Source organism: Orycteropus afer, unplaced genomic scaffold, assembly GCF_000298275.1.
Source record: "Orycteropus afer afer isolate SDZICR_OR568_19922 unplaced genomic scaffold, OryAfe1.0 scaffold00030, whole genome shotgun sequence".
Lineage (NCBI taxonomy): Eukaryota > Metazoa > Chordata > Mammalia > Tubulidentata > Orycteropodidae > Orycteropus > Orycteropus afer.
This window is the reverse complement of record NW_006921617.1, coordinates 5429022-5442120: the sequence shown is the minus strand read 5'-3', so window position 1 is coordinate 5442120 and position 13099 is coordinate 5429022. Positions and strand designations below refer to the sequence as shown.

The 13099-nt window shown below is 36.2% G+C and overlaps 1 protein-coding gene across 1 annotated transcript in view; it reads right to left on the bottom strand.

Moving 5' to 3' along the window:
* The window catches only part of SS18 (SS18 subunit of BAF chromatin remodeling complex), a 137458-nt gene that overhangs the window by 33771 nt on the left and 90588 nt on the right, over positions 1-13099 (bottom strand). The gene's annotated exons all lie outside the window — the stretch shown is intronic.

Here is a 13099-nt window from a genome sequence, read left to right as displayed (position 1 = left end):
TTTTTTTTTTTTAGATAATATAAATTTTGATATAATTATGTGGGATATATATGTCCAAAATGGACTCTGGTCATAGGATTGGTGGGGTGAAGCACGTTTGTTCAGATTCACATAGTTATACGGGCTCCCACCATATACACTACAGTTATATAGGCAGTAATACTTACTACAACTGGGACAGGAGCTTCCCAAGAAACTTGAGAGGCTGAAAACGTTGCTGGGCAATATATGTCCCAGGGGTGATGAAAGGGATCAGTGAAAAGGCAAGATGTAAAAAGGGTGCACAGTAGAAAATTATACGTATAGAGTATGGTACAACTTATCTCAAAAGCAAAGGTGGATGCTAATTTAACAATGGAATGATACCTAGTTTAATTTTTTTTTAGCATTGTTATCCACACAAGGAGAATGAGGGAAGGAGCAGGATAGAGGACAGAGAGCGAGAGATGCTAGACTTCTCTAAATATACCTTGCTTTGGTGATTTCACTTTGGAACCAAATAGTTTCTTTCATAAGTATAAAACAAAATTTAAATTTAAAAAAATCCCAAAAAATAAAATTAAAAATGAAATAAATGAATTTTAAATAATAAAGAAAAAGTTTTTAATTAAATTTCACATGGCTACAATAATCTGCAAACAAAGCAATTAATCCATGGTAGATGATTTGAACACCACTTGAAGAGTATTCTAGTCATTTTCTAAAAATCAAAGGACTCAACATACGAACATCCTGAATGCATGTGGTTTTCATTATGCTCTATATAACACATCTACAATATGCCTGGAAAAGATATGATTTTTATGCTATACACCAAAACAAAGGTAATTTAACAAAACACACAGTAAGTAATCAAATCAAGGAAAAGAAAACCAATTTCTGGACTTTCGTTTTTGTTCTCTTTTTCAAAACTTGCTCATTACATAATGGTAGATTAAATAGGGAAACCATACAAACTTTTATAACCCTGTATCAGGAGAATTTCACAAACCTTAATATTATGGCAAAATTTTAAAAGGTCTTCTTTTCCTTTTACAACTATAAAATTAAAAAACTAAAAAGGTTTCCTTGAAATCAAAGACCTGAAGCATTTCTTAGTAAGTCAGTCTGTCTGTCTGTCTGTCTGTCTCTCTCACACATACACACCCTAAATATCACCTTAATACAAGCCACAGTCTCAGAAATCTGCACTATGCTGTTTCCAAAGTACATTACCAGAGTAACCAAAACTACCACTGCTGTAGTATCACACTGGCAACAGTAAAAATATAACACATGACATAATGAACAATGGCCATAAACTTCCATGTTGCCATCTAACAATGTAAGCAGCTCCTCAGAGACTCACTGGGCCAAGTTACTGTGTGGGGAGCTCATCATACTGCCATTATAACCATTACTGTCATAGAAACATGTATGAGTCATCTCCCAATTTACTGCGAAGATAGCTACATACTTCCCCTTTACTGACTTGGGGACAATTTAAGAAAAAAGTAAAAAGGGCAAAGAGTAGAAATACTGGAAAAGTTTTACAGGCAAAAATCACTCAAGTGAGCCAAAAGGTTATTTAAACAAACAACTGAAAACAAAACAAAAGCTCTTTCAGTAGACCTAAAATAGCACAACAATGTAAGTTGAAAGACATCACCTCATTTCCAAATAACTGCTTTATCTAAAGAAGTGCTTTATATGTGCTTTTATTCACATTCTTCTATTATTTCTTTCTCTCCATATTCCTTTTTACTTCTCTCTTATTTTATTATCATAAATATAAACTTTTCAAAGGTTACTCTGGGACCTTTCTTTTACCAAGGAAATAAACTCTTAATAGTAGAGATAAGGTGGCACACAGTGTAAGAGAACTTACCTACCTGCCAGAGTCAGGAACTTATGTCATGTAAATCACTAACAACTACCAAAGAAAAGTATCTGTATTTTTCAGTTTTCAGCTAAGGAAGCCAAGCATCAAGACCACATAGCTAATATGTATTAATTAGGAATAAAACAAAACTCAAGTTTGATTTTAAAACACATGTCTATTCCCCTATTCTTCTCTACAACTCAAAAATAAGTATAACAAAATGGGCAAAGGACTTGAATGACATTTCACCAAACAGGAAATCAAAACACATGAAAAGATGCTCAGTGTCATTAACCATCAGAGAGGTACAAGTCAAAACTACAATAAGATACCATATCACTCCCACTAGGACAGCACAGAACTAGGCAGTGTTTCATTCTGTCATTACGTGGGGTCACTATGAATCAGAACCAACTCAGTGGCAAATAACATGCCAGCTATGATTGGAAAATAACAAATAGCGGCAGAAAACTGGAACCCTTACTCGTTGCTGGTAGGAATGCAAAATGGTACAGCCATTGTGGCAAACAGTAGGTGGGATAGTTCCTCAAAAAAATGAAACTAGAAGAATGGCTCTGTAAGTCAGCAATTCCACTCCTAAGTATATACCCAAAAGACTTGAAAGTAGAGACGCAGAAACTTAAACACCTGTAAAATATTGAATGGGCAAAAGCTGTGTGATATATTTACAACAATGACAAAAAAATAAAAATAAAAGAGTAACTTCTGAGGCTGCTTATGTAAAATCAAGTAGCTCATGGGATTTGGTTCCCTGATTTGGAGGTTTAGGGTCATGGTTTCATTGGAAATCCCAGTTAATTGGCCTAATAACACATTTAGTGCTACTGTTTTATTTCCTAGTTTGTTGCACAGTGTCTGGAATCTTAAAAGCTTATAAGTAGCCATCCAAGGCACAACAACTGGTCTCTATTCACCAGGATCAACAGAGGAAGAAATAGAGTCAGGAACAGAAGAAGGATATAGAATGTATAGCAAATTCCCTCCATGGACAACTGCCTCTTTTGCCACGAGACTAGAAGAACTGGATGGTGCCCAGCTACCATTACTGAACAATTTGATCAAAAATTCTATGGAAGAATCCTAATTAAAAGAGGGAAAATGCAAAACAGAATTTCAAATTCTCACAGACTCCATACTTTTTGAAGCCATGAAGGTTAGATGAATCCCTGATATTACTGCCCTAAGACGATCTTTAAACCTTAAACCAAAAATTTTCTTGAAGTTTCTTAAAACCAAGTAATAGTTTAGCTTACCTAATTAAAAACATCTGCTGTGAGCATTATGCTCCTCTTTTTAAGAACTATCTATATGGGATCAAATTGACAGAACAATTTGAAAGTTTAGAAAGAAATCTCAGAGGGCAGTGAATTTATGTCAATGAGGAAGAACAACTCAGAAGAGAAAGGTGAGAATGGATGCACAAATCAAAGAATGTAATCAATGTCATTAAATGGTACATGCAGAAACTGTTCAATTGGTTTATGTTTTGCCGTGTATATTCTCAACAATAAAAACAAAATAATTTTTTAAAAAAATGCTATAGCAAAACTAGGAGCTCTGGTAGTATAGTGCCTAAGGCACTTGACTGCTAACCAGAAGGCTGGCGGTTCAAACCTACTCCTCAGAAGGAAGACTGGGCAATCTACTTCCGTAGTGATACTGCCTCGGAAACCCAAGGACAGGCCACTATGAGTCGGGGCTAACTTGATGGCACATAACAACAACATAGCAAAATTAGTAATTCACAAGCAAATTATGCAATGGAAATGTTTTAAAACACTAACTAGTATAATTAAAGTCAAAATGTTTTAAATATATTTCATATATAATAAAGTATTGAACATTCAAATTCAATAAAATATTGAACATTCAAATTCAGAATTCAATAGGCAACATGATTGGACGTTTATGTAATTCATTCTAAGTAAATGAAGGTTTTGTCTTGTCTTTCTTCTCCAAAAGTATCAGATAACCTCCTGTCTTAACTGAAAGTAACTATATAAAACTAAAGCACTTTAAAATGCACTGGAACCCAAATTTAAAATAAAGGGGGAAGAAAGTGAAAACGTAATAGCCAAAGGAAAAATATCCAAAAGGATATAGTAACAACAAAATTCTAAGCTTTGCTCTAAAAGAGAAAAGTCATTCTAGCTTAAACCCTAGATAGAAAAGATCAGCCTATTTGTGCTTTATCTTCTGGGACTATCAGCAGTCCCAATCCCAAAGAGATCAATTACCACCCTTCTCTTTCTCTGTCACTCTCCATCACTCGACGTATCCCCCTGACATCATTCAAGATCAAGCCTAAAACCAGACAGACAATGGAGTGTGGTAGCACTGCTAAAAGAAGATATTTCTATCTTTTTTCCTTGAAAACTTACTAATTGAAGAAAATTCCATGACTGTTCAATTCTAATTGTGTAGGAAGCATATTATATTCCTTATAATAATAACATGTTACAGTAGCAATGTGTATTATCCTTTGAGATACTAATGGAAATAAGAAAGCTAAATGCAAAAATATTACCCCAAAACAAGTTTTAAAAGTTGTACTTCAGAGGAAGATTACAAAATAAAACTAATATAACCATTTTCTATAAATAATAGCATTACAAATTTGCTGTATATGTTTAAAAATTGTTCATTATTTTCCACATAAACTACGTATTTTTATGTTAAGATGCACTGCAAAGTGAGATATCACATATGCAAAGACCTTACTAATGTCTCAATTAGAATATATTTTTGTAAAAATGTTTTACAAAGACATGTAAAATATATTCATTATTGGCACATGATTTTATCTCATTTTGAGTTTTATACCCTCAAATATAACAGATATTCTATGGAAACAGTGTTCTATACTGTAAATATATGTAAAATGTCATCAAATTATTAGAACACTCAGTTTTATCTTAACAGTCAAAATAAGAATTTTTTAAGACTGACATATTAAAATAACATTAAGTTTTAATTAATCTGTGAAAAATTATGATTAAATTATAAAAATATACACACACACACACACACATGAATTCACATACAAGTATTCACATCTTCAGATGTAAACCAATAAACTAAAACCTCTATAAATCATATCATTAATCTATGAATTATTTTAAATAAAGGTAAAAATGATAGCTGAAATTTATCGAGCACTTATTATGTGCCAGGCACTAAGCTAAGAGTTCTATGTTTATTACATATCCTTCCCCACAACAACCCTGTGAAGGGGAGGTTTGGAGCAAACTGGCAGCTTGAACAGCTGTGCACTCCATCACTCCCCACCCCCACAAAAAAAAGAAGAAAAGAAAATTAAGCTGAAAGAACAATTATCAGCAGAACTCTGAAAACCAAGGGTTACAGTAACAAAGCAAAAACACAATCAAGAAAAGGTCAAGGTAACAAAAAGGGAAGGAAAGGTTTTGTTTTCTACTCCCTGACTCAGCTCCCCCCCAGCTTGGCATGGCCTAATCTTAATGTGGCAGCAGTCTGTACTCTCAGATAGGGATGCTGTTTGGTTACCTCTAAACCAAAAAAAATAAAACCAAACTCACTGTCATTGAGTCGATTCCAACTCAAAGAGACCCGCTTTGGGTTTCTGAGGCAAGCTACGGAAGTAGATTGTCCAGTCCTCCTACCGCGGAGCGGCTGGTGGGTTTGAACCACCAACCTTCTGATTAACAGTCAAATGTCTAGGGCACTACGCTACCAGAGCTCCTTTGGTGGCTACCTCTAGTACCACACTAGGAGAAATACCACAAATGGGTGCCTTTACCAAACAGTGAGTTTATTCTTACAATTTCGGAGGCTAGAAATCCAAGTTCAAAGTGCCAGGCTCTAGAGACTAGAAGAAAGCCCCTTAACCTTGGGCTTCAGCTCTGCCTTTTGCTCCTGGCCCACCACTGAGCTGGAGGCTTTCTTCACTCAGGCAGCTGCTGGGTGCTGAAGCTGACAAACCCGAGGTCCACAAGAAAAAAGGCACAGTCCCAATATTATCAAATGACATGGCAGGCTACTGATTCAAGTCCATTAACAGTTCCAAGATCGGCAGACAACATGGCAGGTCACTGAGATAAACACTCAGCCAAATGCAGGGTCCAGGCATGCCAAAAAGCTGCAGACCTTTCTCAACGCTTCTCCTTATATACTGGAAGCAGGCCACCTCCCTAAGGCAGCTACGCAGCTGCTCCATTAGATTCCATCAGGGAGTTGATTACCAATTTCACCGTAACTACATACATACAGCTGCCCAGCCACTCAAAACCAGGCCCAGCCAAGTTGACACATAACTTTAACTATCACAGATGCTGTCTGACTCTAGCCGGAACAGAGCAGACAGGGACAGAAGTTGCTACTGATATCTCGTGGATAGTGTCTAGAAATACTGCTCAACACATCTCACAATACACAAGACAGCCCCAGCCCTTCCACCCCAACAAATTATCCTAAGTAAATGTTAACTAAGAAAAAAAAAGAAAAAAAAAAAAAAACACTGCCATGGAGTCGATTCCAACTCATAGTGACCCCCATAGGGTTTGCAAGGCTGTATATCTTTACAAACGTAGACTGCCTCTTCCTTTTCCCATGGAACAGCTGGCAGGTTTGAAACACCAACTTTCTGGTTAGCAGCCAAATGCTGTATCTACTGCGCCCACCAGAGCTCCTTAAAATATCAATAATGGGTATAATTTTAAATCACAGCTACCTCTACAAACTAGTCTGAGAACTACATTATGTATTTATTTAGCTTTCTGGTGATCAAAAATTGGAAAAGGAATGTTGTGGTTTAATTAACCCAGTAAAACAAAAGGCAAGGCTATTCCTTAAACAGCCCCTCTTAAATATCAATTGTTTCAACTACACAATAATAATTCAAAAACAAAGTCATTGTTAAACATCTATTATAGACTGAAAGAAACTCCAAAAAGCTGCAGATTTATGTGGCACAGATAACAATCTATTGTGAAAGGTGATACTCCTAGCTGGCCAGGTAGAAAGCCACTAAGATGGGCTACAGCTTTCTATCCTTAAGCAGGATTATGAACCAGTGAGCGCAGAAGAGATTATCTCATCCAGAAAAATTATGAGAGAATGAGCTACGAATAACGTCACTTGGAATATTTGTTAAATGTAATTTGTAAAACCTACCTCTAGAGATTCTGGTTTAGCAGTTATGGGGTAGGCACACAAATCTTTAACAATAAGGATTCTGACCCAGGTAGTCCTAGGACTACACAATGACAAATATTATTCTAAGGGAAAGTATTACCCCTTTGACCATTAAAAAATGTAGTTAGAGTTCATATAAAATATTTAAACTGGAGTAAGACTGCACCTCATAACCAGGATACATTACTCATAAAATGAATCCTAAGGGGTTTGTGTTACATGTAAATTTTACCCCCAAAAAAAGGAGAAAACTAAAGCAAATTCATTGTTGTTGAGTCTATTCTAAGTCATGTTGTTTTATGTGCCATGAAGTCGGACCCGACTCATAGCAGCCCTTCCTTGGGTTTCCAAGGCAGTATCACTACGGAAGTAGATTGCCCAGCCTTCCTGCCCTATAGAGTTTCCAGGTCTGTAAATCTTTACAGAAGAAGACTGCCACATCTTTCTCTTACAGAGTCTGGTGGGTGTCAACTGCCGACTTTTTGGTTAGTAGCTGCAAGCTTAACCACTGCACCACCAAGAAAAAAAGAAAGAACATTAAAAAAATGTTGAACTTGAAATGATATGCAAGCTTGAAGTTTGTAGGGGTGAAGTGTATTGATAACTATAAATTATTGTAAAATGTACTTTAAAAAAGAAGATGTACTGATGGATGAGTAGATGGATGGACAGATGTGATAAAACAAATTTAATAAAATTTTAAATGTAAAATACAAGGGGTAGGTGTACAGGTACAATTCCTTCAGCTTCTCTCTGTTTGATATTTTACATAAAAATACATTTTAAAAATCTTAAAATCGAGCCTAAGACTTGTATCCAGGAGAATATATAAAACCTTTCAAAACTCACCAGTAAAAATATAAACAATCTAACTAGAAAATCGGCAAAAGACATGAAGAGACAATACACTGAAGATATACAGATGGTAAATAAGCACATGAAAAGCTGTTCAACATCACTAGCCATTGGGGAAATGTAAATAAAGATGATAACGAGATATCACTACACACTTATTAGGAACAACTAAGAAAAACATATAGTGACAATTTAAAAATTATGGCAAGGATATGGAGAACATGGATCTTTCATACACTGCTGGTGGGATTGTAAAATGGCATAGCCACTCTGGAAAACAGTGTTGTAGTTTCCAAAAGCACAAAACATGCATTTACCAAATGACACAACAACTGCACAGCTGATTATTTATCCCAGAGAATAAAACTTATGTCCAGATAAAAACACATACGTGATTGTTCATAGCACCTTTAATTGTTATATCCAGTAAACTGGACACAATCAAAACGTTTCTCACTTAGGGGAATGGCTGAACTGTGGTATATCCATACCATGGAATACTACTCAGTGAAAAGAAGGAATGAATTGATACATAGATCAATACATAAGATACATGCACACATCTCAAGGGCATTATGTTAAACAAAAAAAGTCAAGCCGAAAAGGACATGTACTATATAATTCCATTTATACTACTCTCTCAAAATGACAAAATAACAGAAATGCAGAAAAACGAGATATTGGTTTCCAGGGATTAGAGATGATGGACGAGGATACACACCATCTTTATGTATTACCTTTGTAACTTCCTGTGAATCTATTATTATTTCAAAATTACAAGGTTTTAAAAAATGAAACCTAATAAAACTGGGTCTTTAAATCTGTTGAACAGAAATTAATCTGTAATGTTGCTTCCCAAAACCAAAAGGTTTTAGTATAACTGACATTCGTCTGTTTTATCTAACAGTAACTGTCAGCTCCTTCTTCGTTCAATCTTGGAATGACAGTTGATGGATAACAATACCACAGAGAAGGATGCTGGTTTCATAATTTGATATGGCAGGAGGAAATACATTTACCTAATCAGTCACTCAGCAAATATGAAAAAGTAGTGAACAAAAGAAGACACAGAACAAGTTCCTGATACCACAGAACTTACACACTATGAAAAAATAATTAAACAAATATTTACAAAGAATTAGGTAATTACAAGTGCTCAAACTGCTGCTACAAATAGCCTAAGCATAGGTTAATACACTAAGTGGACTTTTCTTCATCTGTGGAATAATTAAAAATGTAGAAAGCAAAATTAGAAGTAATTTTTACTTTATGCTCTATGCTTTTTCTGGATTTTTCATATTAAACATCAGTTATTTTTACACCCAGGAGTATAAATTATCCATCACTGAAAACCCTACAGAGCACAGTTACACTCTGACATACATGGAATGGATGGGAGTCAGAAATGACTTGACCACAACTGGCAATGTATCTACAACTCTTTGTAAGGAAAACTTGCAATACTAGCAGTATTTCATCAATTTACTGATTTTAACAATGAAGAAAGATGAGAGTACAGACAATTCTCACTCGTTCTAACCCACTACATTTCAAAACAGGACATTATACATGATATTTTTACGGGATAAACTATTTGAGATAATTTCTGTATGGACTGAATTGTGCCCCCACAAACACACCAAATATGTATTGGAATTCTAACCTCTACCAGTGGATGTAAAAACTGCTATTTAAAGAAAGAAAGGAAAAAACAAAAACCAGCTGTCAACGAGTTGATTCTGACTCACAGCAACCCTATAGGGCAGAGCAGAAGTGCCCCATGTTACCAAAGCTGTGATCTTCACGGAAGCAGACTATCACATCTTCCTCCTGTGAAGTGGCTGGGGGTTCCAAAGACCAATTTTGTTTGCAGCTGAGTATTTAACCACCGCACCACCAGGGTGCCTTAATAAACCCTGGAAATGAGATTATCCTTGTTATGTTAATGACCCATATGGGTATCCTAAATTTTATCACTTCTGAGTGACAAACCAAAAAAAAACAAACCCAATGCCACCAAGTTGGTCAGACTCATAGTGACCCCCACTGGGTTTCTGCGGCAATAAATCTTTACAGAGGTACATTGCCTGGTGTTTCTTCTGCAGAATGGCTAGTGGGTTTGAACCTCCAAGTTAGCAGTCAAAAGCCCTACACACTGCAGCAGCAGACACAGACAAGGAGGCACAAAAGAGGAAAGACAAACATTACCTGATGACAATGGAGAAAGAGAAATCTACAGCCCCAAGAATTCCTGACTACAGAAGCTGAAACAGATAAAGAAGGACCTGCCTCGAGAGTCATACTCTGATTGAGACTTCTAATCTCTTAAAGTGTTAGAAAATAATTTCTGTTCCTTAAAGCCAGCTACTTGTGGTATTTGTGATACAACTGCACTAGGAAACTAAGACAATTTCTTAATTGTAAATGGTCTATGTTGTATTTGAAAAAAGAGGAATTCCTATAATATCGTGGTGCTTTTTTCACAGTGAAGATTTACTCAGGGATTCCTGCTGTTCCTGGACCCAGATTCAGGAATTATATTTCTATTAAGAATTTTTTGTCACTCTACTTATTAGTAATAATAATAAACATTAGTATTTACTGAGTATTAATTATGCATTCATATATTAACTCATGTAATCACAACTCCATGAAGAGTCACCCTATTTTAAAGATGAAGAAACTGAAGCACAGACATCAATTAATTAGTCCAAAGTTGCACTATTAGTATGTAACAGAACTAGAATCTAAATCCACAGAATTTAGTTTTAAAGTATACTCTTACCTACTTCCACATAATTCTACTTTATGGTATGCAACTACATATAATAAATATATGTATTTGGTTTTCAAAATACTTTTCACAAAAATAAATTTGACTCATTTGGTTCGAAAAGTATATAGTTTACAAAAACAGATTAATCTTATCACTATACTAAAAAAATCAAACTCATTGCCATCGAGTCAGTTCCAACTCATAATGACCCCTCCTTGGGTTTCTGAGGTAGTATCACTATGGAAGTAGATGGCCCAATCATCCTTCCAAGGAGTGGCTGGTGGGTTTGAACTGCCAGCTTTCTAATTAGCAGTCAAATGCCTTAGGCACTACGCCACTAGAGCTCTCAATCACCATACTACGAAGTGCTTATGACATACCAGTTACTCAGATAAATACCTGGTAAACTCTCAATATGCACTACTGCATTTAATCCTTAAAATACTAACTGTTAGATACTATTAACCTCTTCAAGTAATAGAGGGAAGCTTAAGGAAGGTAATTAACTTATTCCAAGTCACACAGCAATTAAGTGACAAAGTTAGGATTTGAACCTAATCCCTGACAAAATCTAAGCTCTTAACCCTTGCCCTCTATTGCTTCTTTTATAAAATTTAGGAAAATAAGAATATCAATAAACTGATAAAAGCCAAACCACTGCCACTGAGTCAATTCCAACTCACAGTAACACTACAAAAAGGAGTACAAATGTCCCACAGGGTTTTCAAAGCTTTAAATCATTAAAGTAGCAGATGGCCTCATCTTTCGACTGTGGAACAGCTGGTGGGTTCGAACCACCATTCTGGTTAACAGTGGAATTCCTTAACCACTGGGATACCGGAACTCCAATAAACTGATAGACCTTTTATAAATTTTTAAATGATTATTTTAAATAATCAAACAGCAAACAGAGAAATCCCTAAATAAAATTACAGAGTTTTAGCAGATCTCAAAGTAACTAAGAAGGAATGAATCCCAAATTATCCTAGTCAATACAGTCTCTTAATACTCAAAAGCATTTATATATGCTGCAAATATATCCATGAATTTAAGTAAGGCATACAAGGGTGAAGTTATGAAATCATGTTAGCCATAATTAAACCCTTTGAGGAATGATTAACTGGGCCTGGGGGCTCAGAACCAACTGTCTCAGAGGACATCAAGGTCAACTGATATAACATAGTTCACAAAGACAATGTTCTATATCCTATTTGGTGAGTAGTGAGTGGGGTCTTAAAAGGTAGATAGCTCAAGAGGCAGGGATGCATAGAAAAGAAGGACAAAAGAAGAGGTAACTACAGGGAGGAAGTAGGAAAAGAGCTGTTACAATTGTGGGGAATTACAATCAATGTCATGAAACAAAATGTGTGTAAATTGCTGTACGGAAAATGAATTTGCTCTGTAAGCTTTCAACCAAATCACAATTTAAAAAAAAAACAAAGAACGAACAAACATTAATTGTGATTTTCACAGAAGGAAAAAAAAAAGCTTATGAGCAGCCATCTAAGGTGCAACTATTCTTCCCATCTGGAGCAAAGAGGAGTGAAGAAAATTAAAGACACATGGAAGCTCTCAGTCCAAAGGACTGACTGACTACACAAACCCCAGCTTCAGTGACTCAGAGACCAGAAGAACTAGATGGTACACAGCTGCCAATGTCGACTATTCTGAAAGGTACCACAACAGGAGGACCTGAATAGAGTAGAAGAAAAATGTGGAACAAAACTGAAGATCATAAAAAAGATCAGGCTTATTTGTCTGAAAGAGACTAGTGGAACTCCCAAACTATGGCCCTTAGTCACTCTATGGCCTGGTTTTAAACTCACCCCCATGGCTCAACTTTCACAACCAAACAACAGACAGACCTATAAGGTAAACAGTAACACCAGGGAGGCATGCACTCCTTAGAACAATCAACCATGGGAGATCAGAAGGGTAGCATTTGCACAGGAGAAGGCTAGGCAGAGAGGAATTCGTAGGTAAGGACACAAGGAAAGGAAAACCACAGGCAGGAGAGCCACTGTATTGTGGGGACTGTAATTAGAGCAACAAAATGTGTATGAACTGTTGAATGTAAAATGAACATGCTTTGTAAAACTGCACCCAAATCACAATTGTGGTAGTTAAATTTGTATGTCAACTTGGCTGGGCCTGGTTGAGTGGCTGGGCAGCTGGTGGTAGTTATTCCCCATGATGATTGCTCCATTATGGGATCTACCAGAAGCAGTTGAGTAGCTGCCTTTGGGATGTGGTCTGTTTTCTGTATATAAAGAGAAGCCTTGGGGATAGTCTCCAGCTTATGGCATGCTTGGACTCTACATGTAGCCATGTCACTGTTCAGCAGTCTGCCATGCTCTGCCAACCTTGGGACTTTCAACAGACTTGAATTAATGGCCTGCTGTGTGATTTGGTAA